Consider the following 14,004-nt stretch of genomic DNA (forward strand, 5'->3'; position numbering starts at 1 on the left):
CCACATTGGGCTCCCTGCTTGGTGGGGAGCCTGCTTCTCCCTCTCCCACTTCCCCTGCTTGTGTTGCCTCTCTTGCTATACTTCTCTTTGTCAAATAAATAAATAAAGTCTTTAAAAAAAAAAGAAAAGAAAATTCCAACAATGGGACAGCAAAATTTAGAAAGATCAGTAATTCAGATTGGAAGCATGTAGGGAAGAGTCACAGCTGATGAGAAGTTGATGGCTATGATTTCTTTCCAGAGCCATTTTCCATTATTTGTCAGAAATAAAAATGCAACTACCCCTTGACCCAGCATTTCTTTCTTGATTAGTGGTTTACTCCACGGATATACCTGAAAGCAAAACCCACAGAATTTTTCATAGCATTAGACTGGAAACAGTTGAAATGGCCTTTTAATAGACTGCAGGCCAACCCTAGAATTTTAGAAGGAGGATTGACAAACTTTCCCTTAAAGGGCCAGATAGCATTATAAGCTTTATGGGCCAAAAGGCAGAATGGAGGTTATTATGCAGGTACTACTTTAAAACTATTCTCAGCTCAGGTATGAAAACACATGGGGTTTGGTCTCTGGCTTAGAATATCTGTGCAAAGAAAAGCTATCCAAGGTATGATGAGATATGTCTAAATATCTATTGTGTGGAAAAGTCCAAATGCATACATTTTAAAAAGTAAGGGATGGGGGCTATTTCCATTGTCGGCTTTTCCCTGCAGGAGCTGTGTTTTGAGGGCAATGTCTGGAAGCTGCTACCTTATAATGGCTGGCCACCACGGTAATCCAGTTTTTGAAATGGAATTTTTGCCAGCTGGAAAATCAGAATTCAAAGATGATCATAGGTCATCTGAACCCTTTTCATCACTCATGCTGCTCTCATAAATGAGGGTATGTGGCTGTCCGACAACACGGGCTTGAAACCTGTCGACAAGCTCAATGAGTGGTCTGTTTCAGAGTTTGTTGCTGCAGGTCATATGAGATTTATTATGCTTTGGCATAATAAATTTATTAGATTATTACTATTAAATAGATTTATTATGCTTATAGATTGTTATTATTATTAAATAGATTTATTTATTATTAAATAGATTTATTACACTTAGGCAAGAAGAAGGAATAAAGAACTTCCTTATGGATGTCTATGATTTTTACATAAAGTTTGCAATGAATCCATTTTATAAACCAAATTCTCCTATCTGACCAATAGCATTTGACAGGAAAGTTCAGTTTCACCTGAAAGCTCAGAAATACCTTTTAAGTTGAATGCAGAAAAATTTGGAAATAACGTGGGTTACTCACGTTATTTCTTCCCGAGAAGACCCCACTACAATGGGGTCTTCTCGGGAACGTGTACATCATGAGTAACTTGATTAGACAGCATGGAAAAGTTTTACCTGTAGTCTTAATTTATCTAAACCTAATGAAATTCCTTATATGTTTCAAAATAGTACATTCAGTTTCTTAGCTTGTCAACAGATCAATAGCTACTGGGGAACAGTGTTATTTATAAACTCTTGATAACCTTGAAAATATCTTTATTCTAAAAATTAAGAATGAGTTTTTGACTTTACTCGTTCAGATAGCTTGATCTTAATGTCACAATGTAGAACCAAAGGTCATTGTCATGATTTGGGTAGAGAGATATAAAACTAAACGTTTATTTCTGCAGGAGGGAATGAAGTTGAGAGCACGTTCATGGGCTTCTATACATCTAGAGATGTTATAAAACCATATAGAAGGTAAACAGAGCACTCCCCAGGAAGCTGAAGTGAACAGCTTTTGCAGTCCCCAATGCCACATGCCTGCCTCTGTCAAAGACTGGGAATGGTGACTCTGCTATAAATCGAGAATCCTGGGTCTATGTTTGTAAAATGGGAGGCTGGGACCAAAGTGACGGGTTATGTTCTTATATTGCCTTTCTCTCTGACAGTAAACTAAAGATTACGTGAACCTGTGATAGTTATGGATACTAGTACTAAGTTGTAATTCTGGAATTGTAAACAAAAGTTTATATTCCCTTAACGTTTGCATTCTTAGCTTTTAGGCTGTACACAAGGGGATGGGGAGTCTCCTGAACAGGTGGGATCTTACTGTGAACTAGTAAATGTCCATTTAAAAACAAGTACTATAACCAGATATTTTCTGTGCTAATTGTGAGCAGTGAACTTTATTCCGTCTTGAAAAACTTGGGCAAGTAGTTCTAAGATGGGTCTCATCCCTTTGTGTGAAGTGGCTACCATCATTTCTTACCCCTTCTCTTGATTTCTTAGGTAAAGATGTTTGTCAGGAAAAATAACCAGCAAAGGATGGAGCAAGATACCAAATCAACATGGAAATATCAGTTGCATTTTTGTACATGAAAATGAACAATCTGAAAAGGAAATGAAGAGAATAATTCCATTTGCAGTAACATCAAAAAAATTAAATACTTAAGAATTAATTTAACCTAGGAGGTGAAAGACGTCCACAGTGAAAAGTACAGAATATTTCTAAAGGAAATTAAAGAAGATGTAAATAAATGGAAAGACATTCTGTTTTCATAGATGGCAAGACTTAATTATCATTAAGGTGTTAATATTACCCAGAGTGACGGAGTCAGTGTAAGCCCCTTCAAAATTCCTATGGCATTTTTTTCAGAAATAGAAAAATCCACCCTAAAATCTCAAGGGGTCCCAAATAGCTAAAACAATCTGGGGGGGGGGAAGCACTGAAGTTGGAGGGCTCACTCTTCATGATTTCAAAATTCACTACAAAGCCATGTTAATCCAAACTGTGTGGTATAGCATAAACACAAAAATAGAGACCAACGGAATAAAATACAAAGCCCACAAATAAACCCTCATGTATAGAGTCAAATGATTTTTGACCAAGGTGCCAAGACCATTTAATAGGGAAAGGACAGTCTTTTTTTTTTTAATTAACATATAATGTATTATTTGTTTCAGGGGTACAGGTCTGTGAATCATCAGTCTTACACAGTTCACAGCACTCACTATAGCACAAACCCTCCCCAATTCCATCACCCAGACACCCCATCCGTCCTACCGCCCTCCCCTCCAGCAACACTCAGTTTGTTTCCTGAGGATAAGAGTCTCTTATGATTTGTCTCCCTCTCTGGTTTCATCTTGTTTCATTTTTCCCTCCCTTCCCCTCTAATCCTCTGTCTTGTTTCTCAAATTCCTCATATCAGTGAGATCATATAATAATTGTCTTTCTCTGATTGGCTTATTTTGCTCAGCATAATACCCTCTAGTTCTGTCCTTATCATTACAAATGGCAATATTTTGGTTTTTGATGGCTGCATTATATATATATATATACACATATATATATAATATATACTACATATAATATACACAATATATATTATATTATATATACTTTATATATATATATATATAATATGTAGATATATATATATACCACATCTTCTTTATCCACTCATCTATTGATGGACATCTAGGCTCTTTTTATATCTTGTCTATTGTGCACATCGCTGCTATAAACATCGGAGTGCACATGCCCCTTCAGATCACTACATTTGTATCTTCGGGGTAAAAACCAAGTAGTGCAATTGCTGGGTCATAGGATAGGTCTATTTTCAACTTTTTTTTTTTTTTAAGATTTATTTATTTATTTAACAGAGAAAAAGAGAACACAAGCAGGGGCAGAGGGAGAGGGAGAAGTAGACTCCCCACTGAGCAGGAAGCCTGATGTGGGACTCCATCTCAGGACCCTGAGATCATGACCTGAGCCAAAGGCAGACCTTAACTGACTGAGCCATGCAGGCTCCCTATTTTCAACTTTTTGAGGAACTGCCATACTGTTTTCCAGAGTGGCTACACCAGCTTGCATTCCCACTAACAGTGTAGGAGGGTTCCCCTTTCTCCACATCCTCGCCAACACCTGCCATTTCCTGACTTGCTAATTTTAGCCATTCTGACTCGTGTTAGGTGGTATCTCACTGTGGTTTTTATTTGTATTTCCCTGATGCCAAATGATGTTGAGCACTTTTTCATGTGTTTGTTGGCCATCCGGATGTCTTCTTTGCAGAAATGTCTGTTCATGTCTTCTGCCCATTTCTTGATTGGATTATTTGTTCTTTGGGTGTTGAGTTTGATAAGCACTTTATAGAGTTTGGATATTAGCCCTTTATCTGATATGTCATTTGTGAGTATCTTCTCCCATTCTGTCAGTTGTCTTTTGGTTTTGTTGACTGTTTCCTTTGCTGTGCAAAAGCTTTTTTTCTTGATGAAGACCCAATAGTTCATTATTGCCCTTGCTTCCCTTGCCTTTAGTCATGCTTCTAGGAAGAAGTTGCTGTGGCTGAGGTTGGAGAGGTTGCTGCCTGTGTTCTCAAGGATTTTGATGGATTCCTTTTTCACATTGAGGTCTTTCATCCATTTTGAGTCTATGTTTGTGTGTGGTATAAGGAAATGGTCCAGTTTCATTCTTCTGCATGTGGCTGTCCAATTTTCCCAACACCATTTGTTGAAGAGACTGTCTTTTTTCTATTGAATATTCTTTCCTGGTTTGTCAAAGATTAGTTGACCATAGAGTTGAGGGTCCATTTCTGGGCTCTCTATTCTGTTCCATTTATCTATGTGTCTGTTTTTGTGCCAGTACCATGCTGTCTTGATGATGACAGCTTTGTAATAGAGCTCGAAGTCTGGAATAGGATGCCACCAGCTTTGGTTTTCTTTTTCAGCATTCCTCTGGCTATTCAGGGTCTTTTCTGGTTCCATATAAATTTTAGGATTATTTATTCCATGTCTTCGAAAAAAGTTGATGGTATTTTGATAGGGATTGCATTAAATGTGTAGATTGCTTTAGGTAGCATAGACATTTTCACAATATTTGTTCTTCCAATCCTGGAGCATGGAACATTTTTCCATTTCTTTGTGTCTTCCTCAATTTCTTTCATGAGTATTCTATAGTTTTCTGAGTACAGATTCTTTTCCTCTTTGGTTAAATTTATTCCTAGGTATCTTATGGTTTCGGGTGCAGTTGTAAGTGGGATTGACTCCTTAATTTCTCTTCCTTCTGTCTTCTTGTTGATGTATAGAAATGCAACGTATTTCTGTACATTGATTTTATATCCTGACACAACTGAATTCCTGTATGAGTTCTAGCAGTTTTGGGGTGGAGTCTTTTGGGTTTTCCATTTAAAGTATCATATCATCTGCAAAGAGTGAGAGTTTGACTTTTTCTTTGCAAATTCAGTGCCTTTAATTTTTTTCATTGTTGTTGTTGCAATTGCTGAGGCTAGGACTTCTAGTACTATATTGAATAGCAGTGGTGATAGTGGACATCCCTGCCATGTTTCTGACCTTAACAGAAAAGCTTTCAGTTTTTCTCCATTGGGAATGATCTTCACTGTGGGTTTTTCATACATGGCTTTGATGATATTGAGGTATGTACCCTCTCTCCCTACACTGTGAAGAGTTTTGATCAAGAAAGCTTGCTGTACTTTGTCACATGCTTTTTCAGCATCTATTGAGAGTATCATATGTTTCTTTTTTTTATAGATTTTATTTATTTGTTTGACAGAGAGATAGAGAGAGAGCACAAATAGGCAGAGCAGATTGCAGAGGAAGAAGCAGGCTCTCTGCTGGGCAGAGTGCCAGATGTGGGGCTCCATCCCAGGACTCTGGGATCATGACCCGAGCCGAGGGCAGCTGTTTAACTGACTGAGCCACCCAGGCATCCCGAGAGTTATCATATGGTTCTTGTGTTTTTTTTTAATTAATGTATCACATTGATTGACTTGTAGATGTCAATCCCCCCCCTTTTTTAAAGATTTTATTTACTTATCTATTTAGAGAAAGAGAGAGGGCATGCAAATTGGGGGAGGGACAGAAGGAGACAGGGAATCTCCATCAGACTCTGTGTCAAGCCGAATCTGACCTGAGCCAAAATCAAGAGTCAGATGCTTAATCAACAGAGCCATCCGGGCTCCCTGGGAAAGAACAGTTATTTCAACAAATAATGCAGAGAAAACATTTCTCTGAGGAAGATAAACAAATAGCCAATAAGTGCATGAAACAATGCTCAGCATCACTAATTATTATGGAAATGCAAATCAAAATGACAATGAGATACCACCTTACAACTATAAAGATGGCTACTGTTAAAAACACAGACATTAACTTAGCAAACTCAACACCCAAAGAACAAACAATCCAATCAAGAAATGGGCAGAGGACATGAACAGACATTTCTGCAAAGAAGACATCCAGATGGCCAACAGACACATGAAAAAGTGCTCCACGTCACTCGGCATCAGGGAAATACAAATCAAAACCACAATGAGATATCACCTCACACCAGTCAGAATGGCTAAAATTAACAAGTCAGGAAATGACAGATGCTGGAGAGGATGTGGAGAAAGGGGAACCCTCCTCCACTGTTGGTGGGAATGCAAGCTGGTCCAACCACTCTGGAAAACAGCATGGAGGTTCCTCAAAATGTTGAAAATAGAACTACCCTATGACCCAGCAATTGCACTACTGGGTATTTACCCTAAAGATACAAACATAGTGATCCGAAGGGGCACGTGTACCCGAATGTTTATAGCAGCAATGTCTACAATAGCCAGACTATGGAAAGAACCTAGATGTCCATCAACAGATGAATGGATAAAGAAGATGTGGTATATATACACAATGGAATACTATGCAGCCATCAAAAGAAATGAAATCTTGCCATTTGCGACGACGTGGATGGAACTAGAGCGTATCATGCTTAGTGAAATAAGTCAATCGGAGAAAGACAACTATCATATGATCTCCCTGATATGAGGACATGGAGAAGCAACATGGGGGGGTAGGGGGATAGGAGAAGAATAAATGAAACAAGATGGGATTGGGAGGGAGACAAACCATAAATGACTCTTAATCTCACAAAACAAACTGGGGGTTGCTGGGGGGAGGTGGGATTGGGAGAGGGGGAGCGGGCTATGGACATTGGGGAGGGGAGGCGAACCATAAGAGACTATGGACTCTGAAAAACAACCTGAGGGTTTTGAAGGGTCAGGGGTGGGAGGTTGGGGGAACAGGTGGTGGGTAATGGGGAGGGCACGTTTTGCATGGAGCACTGGGTGTTGTGCAAAAAGAATGAATACTGTTACGCTGAAAAAATAAATAAAATGGAAAAAAAAAAAACACAGACATTCACAAGCGTTGGCAAGGATGTGAAGAAATCGCACACTTGCCACTGCTGGGAAACTCAAACAGTACAGCTTCTGTGGAAAGCCCTATGACCATTCCTCAGAAACTCACAAATAAAATTCCTGTGTTATCCAGCAACTACATTTCTGGGTACACACCCACAGGGACTGGAAGCAGGGTTTTGAGAAGATATTTGGACACCCGTGTTCACAGCAGAATAATTCCCAATAGTCAACAATGTCGAAGCAAACCAGTGTTCGCTGACAGACAAATGAGTACACAGGACGTAGTGTATGCATACAGTGGAATATTATTCAGCCTGGCAATAAAGGTTGTTCTGGATGTTCTTTTTTTTTTTAAGATTTTATTTATTTATTTGACAGAAAGAGAGCTCACAAGTAGGCAGAGAGTCAGGCAGAGAGAGGGGGAAGCAGACTCCCTGCTAAGCGGAGAGCCTGATGTAGGGCTCGATCCCAAGACCCTGAGATCATGACCTGAGCTGAAGGCAGAGGCTTAACCCACTGAGCCACCCAGGTACCCCTGTTCTGGATGTTCTGATGCCCACTACAACATAGATGAACCCTGAGGACATTATGCTAAGTGAAGTAAAACAGACACAAAGGGACAAATAGACTATGATTTCATTTATATGATGTATCTGGAATAGTTAAATTCATAGAGACAGAAAGTAGCATGGTGGTTGCCAGGGACTGGGCAGAGGAGGGTGTAGGGGGTTATTGTTTAATGGGGACAGAGTTTTAGTTTGGGATGATGAAAGAGCTGTGAACATGGATAGTGGTTGTGGTTGGACAACAATATGAATGTATTTAATGCCATTGAACTGTATACTTAATGGTTAAAATGGTAGATTATGTAATATGTATATTTTATCAGAATAATAAAAAGGATGTTTTTGATTTTTTAATTTTTAACTTTTTAAAAGATTTTATTTATTTATTTGAGAGAGAGAGGCACAAGGCGGGGAGGGGAAGAGGGAGAAACAGACTCCCTGCTGATCAGGAAGCCCTATAATTCGGGGCTTGATGCCAGGGCCTGAGCAAAAGGCAGATGCTTAACTGACTTAGCCACCCAGGCACCCAAAAGGATATTTTTAAAAGTTTTTAAAAAGCAAAGGATATAATAGTAAGCTGCCATTTGTGTAAATTAATATACATGTATGTTTATTGTGTGTATACATACATGTATATATTTGTATGTGTATTGGAAATTTCTGAAGGATACATAAGAAATGATAGTGGGATGACAGAGAGCCTCACTTTTTTAACAAAAACAAGGAATTTAGAAAGGAATATTTACCATAAAACTGTAAATAATTTTCAATAGTTATAGATCATCAAAATCCCTTTTGCCATAATAAACTTGTATTTCTCAATCTGCTTCCCCCACCAGTCACACATACACATCACAACTACTATTAGAGCTTACACTCGCCCAATGAGCATCTTTGTATAATTAGAAAAAGGCCTCCATTCCTTTGTGTGGATATAGCCCCTAGACTTGCAGCTTGAGCGACAGAGAAGAGATGGATTTCAGCCCTACTAGCCCTTCAGCTGGGCGCCTTTTTTGCAGTGCATAACATGCACAACTATTCACGATGGCCCTGGCTGGCATAATTTTTTCCTTACTTGACCAGTGTTATTCTTCACAGATTAAGAAAGAACATACAGCACCTGTTTTTTTCTTTTAAGATTTTATTTATTTATTTGACAGAGAGAGAAGCAGTGAGACAGAAAACACAAGCAGGGGGAGTGGGAGAGGAAGAAGCTGGCTTCCTGTCAAGCAGGGAGCCCAATACGGAGCTTAATCCCAGGACCCCAGATCATGACCTGAGCCAAAGGCAGATGGACACTAAACTAGACTGAGCCACCCAGGCACCACAGCACCTGTTGTTAAAAATACAATTTTCTTAAAAATACATGGTTCTGTTCTTTTCTTTAAACAGACTGCTTATTATCTATTTATTTATTTACTTATTTATTTTTCAAAGAGACAGAGAGCATACAAGTGTAGATGAAGGGACAGGGGGTGAGGGAGAGAGGGAATCCCAAGCAGGCTCCACACTCAGCATGGAGATCAACTCAGGGCTTAATTTTATGACCCTGAGATCATGACCTGAGCCAAAATCAAGAGCTGGATGCTTAACCAACTGAGCTACCCAGGTGCCCCAATACACGTTTCTTTAAAGCACACAAAAAAATAGAAGTAGGGATGCTGGCTGGCCCAGTCAGTAGAACATGCAACTTTTGATCTCAGGTTTGTGAGTTCAAGCCCCATGTTAGGTGTACAGTTTGCTTAAAAAAAAAAAAAGTAGAAATAGAGAATATTTTGCTCTTTTCAGTTGTTTCATTTATGCAATATGAGAGGAACTATCCAAATTTCTTGGCAACTATTGGTTGCTGTGATTTTCATAACCAGGATGACCTGCAAACATTTCTGGTTACTTGAAATTTTATTTTTTGTCTCAGCAAGTCCTAAGGATTTAGTTAGAAGAGGAAAATCCCTTGTTCTCTGTTTTCCATCAGTTTGATCCCTATTACCAAAACCTTGTATTAAGGGATATCGTCTTTCTGGATCTGGTCTGAGAACATCCATGTTCAATATGAGGCAAGGGAAGTCATAGGGTAAACACAACATCTGATTTCAGGTCAACAAAATTACACCAACTGGCTTTTTCATTGCTTTATTTTTTAGAACAAAGTATTCTATGAGTTACATTACCCTGTGCAATGAATTGCAAACATTTGTAATATGAGCTAGAGGTTCATTTGTACCAACCTGGAAAACTGGAAAAAAAAAAAAGTGTTAATACTGAGTCAGCAAGGCGCAAAGCAAGAAGGAAAGTCTCAGTTACCATGACACTTGGTTTTTGATTCTTTCTCCATAGACCCACAAGTCTGTTTCTCTCTACGTACCCTAAGTCTATAGGTGCTTTAGGAAACCAGATCATTCTGAACATTAAAGGTATGCTTTTTCTATGGAACCTAAAAGAGACTTGCTCTCAAATGTATTCTGTCCTTCTTTATAGAAGTCTTTTTTTTTTTTTAAGATTGTTTATTTATTTTAGAGAGAGAGTGTGCGCTCACATGAGCAGGAGAAGAGGCAGAAGGAGAGGGAGAGAGAATTTCAAGCAGACTCCCCGTAGAGTGCAGATCCAGCCTGGGGGCTTGATCTCACCACCCTGAGATCATGATCTGAGCCAAAACCAAGAGTTGGACACTCGATCAACTGAGCCACCCAGGTGCCCCTTATTCTGTCCTTTTATAAAGAATTTTTGGATTTAGAGAAAAGTTGCAAAAATAAGAGTTCCCATTTACATTCTCCCAGCTTCCCCTAATATTAACACCTTGCATAACTGTATCAAATTTAAGAAGTTGATACAGTTACAATACCACTAGCCAATCGGCAACTTTATTTGAACTTGAGCTGTTTCCCTACCTTTGCATTTACATGTCCTCAGCTCCTCTAACCCGTGACAGTTCTTCAGTTTCTCCTTGTCTTCATGACCTTGACATTACTGAGAAGTACTGTTCAGTTATTTAGTACCTTATTCCTCAATTTGGGCTTGTCCCAGGGTCAGGTAGAGGTGATGGATTTTTGGCGGATACGTTCCTGGTGACATCATGCCTGGCCCCGTGCCTTCCCCTGAGGGACACCATGCTGATGTATCCTCTTACTGGTAATGTTCCTTTTGATCTCTTGGTTAAGGTGGCATCTGCCGATTTGTCCACTATAAAATTACTGTTTTCCTCTTTGCAGTTAATAAACATCTTTGCAGAGATACTCAGGACTGCAAAAACCCTGTTTTTCCTCAGAGCTCGCTGACTACTGTTAGCATTCATTGGTCCATCAGACCGTTGTCACAGAGGTGACCTCATGGTGGTTTTCTGTTTTCCTCGTGCATGTTACATTTATTAATTAGAATTCTTCTGTAGGGAAGAGGTGTTCTTTCTCCCTTATTTACTGATTTTTTAAAAAGATTTTATTTATTATTTGTCAGAGAGAGAGAGAGAGAGCACAAGCAGGGGGAGGAGCAGGCAGAGGGAGAGTGAGAAGCACGCTCCCCGCTGAGCAGGGAACCCAATGTGGGGCTCAATCCCAGAACCCTGGGATCATGACCTGAGCCAAAGACAGCTGCTTAACCAACTGAGCCACCCAGGTGTCTCAATTATTTACTGATTTTTAAAACTTGGTTACTTATAATATTATGTACCTGTGGATATTTATTATTTTTTTATTTTTAAAGATTTTTAATTTATTTATTTGACAGAGGGAGAGAGATCACAAGTAGGCAGAGCAGCAGGCAGAGAGAGAGAGGGAAGCAGGCTCCCCACTGAGCAGAGAGCCCGACGCAGGGCTCGATCCCAGGGCCCCAGACCATAACCCGTGAGCTGAAGGCAGAAGCTTAACCCACTGAGCCACCCAGGCACCCCTACCTGTGGATATTTATTTTAGTCTACGGGTTATAATCCAACATTACTGTTACTTATTTGTTCTCATTTCAGCTTTGGCCATTAGAAGCTATTTCCTGTTGGTCCCTGTGCCTTTTGAGATGTCCCCATTCTCCAAATTTTTCCTTATTTAATGGCCCCCATGATGCTTCAGGCTCATCTTGGACTTTCCCTGCCCCAGTCCTGGGATAGAAACACAAATACTGTCGTCTAGGGGCACCTGGGTGGCTCAGCAGGTTAAAGCCTCTGCTTTCGGCGCAGGTTGTGATCCCAGGGCCCTGGGATCAAGCCCCACATTAGACTTTCTGCTCAGTGGGGAGCCTGCTTCCCCCTCTCTCTCTGCCTGCCTCTCTGCCTACTTGTGACCTCTCTCTCTGTCAAATAAATAAAAAATGTCTTAAAAAAAAAAAAAAGCCTCTGCCTTCGGCTCAGGTCATGATCTCAGGGTCCTGGGATGGAGCCCCACATCAGGCTCTCTGCTCAGCAGGGGGCCTGCTTCCCCATCTCTCTCTGCCTGCCTCTCTGCCTACTTGTGATCTCTCTCTCTGTCTTTAAAATCTTTAAAAAAATACTGCTAATTAATCATGAATAAAAAAATATATAATTATTTATATCTGCGTGATAGAACTAAAATAATACCCCAGACCACAATATCACCACCATTTAGAAACTCTATAATTCGTTTAGATACTGCGATTTTATTTTATTGTTTGGCCATTTAAGGAACATCTAGAGCAGTGCATAACACACCATGGGTCATAATGTAAAAACTCTGAGAATGCATGGTCCACACCAGCATTTCTCTTTTGCCTCAGAATAATTATCCATGAGTCTGAATTTATGTTTCTCTTTCTTAAGAATATGGAGAAAACAGCAGAATTACATCTCCACTAATCTCAGGTCTTAAGCTCAGAACAGCCCTCAATTCTGGGTCTTCACTGTGGAAGCCAGGCTGTTAAAGGTAAATAAAAAGAAAGCAAGACACAGGAAGGACGCACATGAGAATCAGAAAGTCGCCACCTCTGGAGGGCCTCCCAGCTTGCAAGCCCAGCCAATGGGCCTCATCAACTCTTTCTCCTCATTGTTGTTGTTGTTGGGTTTGCTTGTTCTCAACCCTGACACTCTTCAAATCCTGTCTAGAGAGAATAACAAAGTAATGAAAGCAAACTTTGGAATTTTTCTCTGCAAGTGTTTCTTGGATATTTTGGCTCTGGCATCCAGTCAAGAAAAACATATGATCCAAGAAGCATCATCCTCAACCAGGACTTGTCAACATAGAGGTTTTCTTATTTTGTAAACAGGGGTGAAGAAGATAGAGACTGGTATAGTCCCAGACCTTAGACTCCTCAGCCTGCAGTTCTGCCTCCATACACAATAAACTTGTCAGAAGCATAAGACAAGGACACTGCCAGACATACTTCCCATGGGAGCCAGCAGAAAAGCCAGAGAGTGTTCAAAAAAAAAAAAAAAAGAAAGAAAAAAAAGAAAAAACATGAAGACTGAGGTTTGAGAACCCTCTCCCAGATGATGTGAGAATACTACTCACTTTCTGGTCCTTGAACTAACTTTTGTTTGTTTGTCTGTTTTTTGTTCTGTTAGCTGATAGGAAGCTGCATTGCTAGATTAGGATCCTAGGATCATTCCAAGCGTACTATGGACTTGAACCTGGAGCTTTTGGGATAGATCTTATTTTCCCAGTCAATGAGAGAGCTTGCTACAAAGGAAGTATTGTTTTATTTTTTTAAGAGTATAAAAGGAGTCTAAGAGAACTCTTGTATTTCTTTGTATCTCTGTAGTCTTTTATGCTTCATTTCTGGGACACTGGAAGTTAGATGAGAAAAATATACTGAAATCAGAACTCCTGGGTGGCTTAGTTCGTTAAGCATCTGACTCTTGATTTCAGCTCAGGTCATGATCTCAAGGTCATGGGATTGAGCCCCATATTGGGCTCCTCACTCAGCATGGAGCCTGCTTGAGATTCTCTCTCTGTGTGTGTCCCTCTCCCTACTCACACTCTCCCCTTCTCTAAATAAATAAATAAAATCTTAATTAAAAAATGTACTGAAAGCATTAAACAGCTGTTATGAATTGCATTCTATCCCTCCTGTAAAAGAGATATATTGCAGTCCTCACTTCTGGTACCTCAGTGACCTCGTTTGGAAATAAAGTCTTTGGAGATTTAATCAAGTTAAGATAAGGTCACAGATGTTCTTATTAAAAGGGGAAAATTTTTTTATTAACATATAATGCATTATTTGTCCCAGGGGTACAGATCTGTGAATCATCAGGCTTACACATTTCACAGCACTCACCATAGCACATACCCTCCTCAATGTCAATAACCCAGACACCCTATCCCTATCTCCCAACCCC

At 39.8% G+C, this 14,004-nt stretch overlaps 1 pseudogene; it reads left to right on the forward strand.

Moving 5' to 3' along the window:
• Positions 1-731: 731 nt before the first annotated feature.
• Positions 732-1,256, forward strand: LOC123927126 (annotated as a pseudogene).
• Positions 1,257-14,004: the final 12,748 nt, after the last annotated feature.

This window comes from Meles meles, chromosome 16 (assembly GCF_922984935.1).
Source record: "Meles meles chromosome 16, mMelMel3.1 paternal haplotype, whole genome shotgun sequence".
Classification (NCBI taxonomy): Eukaryota; Metazoa; Chordata; class Mammalia; order Carnivora; family Mustelidae; genus Meles; species Meles meles.